This window comes from Anoplophora glabripennis, unplaced genomic scaffold, assembly GCF_000390285.2.
Source record: "Anoplophora glabripennis isolate ALB-LARVAE unplaced genomic scaffold, Agla_2.0 scaffold2653, whole genome shotgun sequence".
NCBI lineage: Eukaryota > Metazoa > Arthropoda > Insecta > Coleoptera > Cerambycidae > Anoplophora > Anoplophora glabripennis.
Window position 1 is genome coordinate 1 of NW_019418864.1, and position 588 is coordinate 588.

The window sequence follows — 588 nt, forward strand, 5'->3', positions numbered from 1 at the left end:
AAAAACAATTTTTTAAACTAGGTAGAATTTAAGGGTGCCGTTCCTTCAAAAGATTGTTTTCTACAAAAAAAATATATTTTAAGCATTTAACAACTGAACTTTTTTTATTAAATAAAAATAACTCTTATGATGACATCTGATTATTTTCAATTACAATGGAGAATGGAACAAAAATCAACAAAGAAATAGGCTAACATAGATATAACGAGCGTTCAAATAAAAACGTGGTCGAAGTTGGCTCTGACACATTGGACGTAGGGAGTAGCTTATAGCGACCGACTTAACTTCATTTCCCAACGAGCTGTATAGCAGTTGTCAGTTTCAATAACGTTAATGACTATATGACTTTATTTTAAAGAATAATCGTGATAACAATAACAAACAATTAAAGGAGCTGCGGAAAGTGTCCCCCTCCTTGTTATAACAATAAATTAAAGCAGCTGCTGAAAGTGTCCCCCTCCTTGTTCCAAGCACTTTTCACACCTGTTCCTCAAAGAATTAAAGACATTTTCTAAGATGCTCGGGGTATTGTTAATTTCACGAATCTTGTCTATAAGTCGAGCCTGCAGATGGTTTAAATCAGGAATA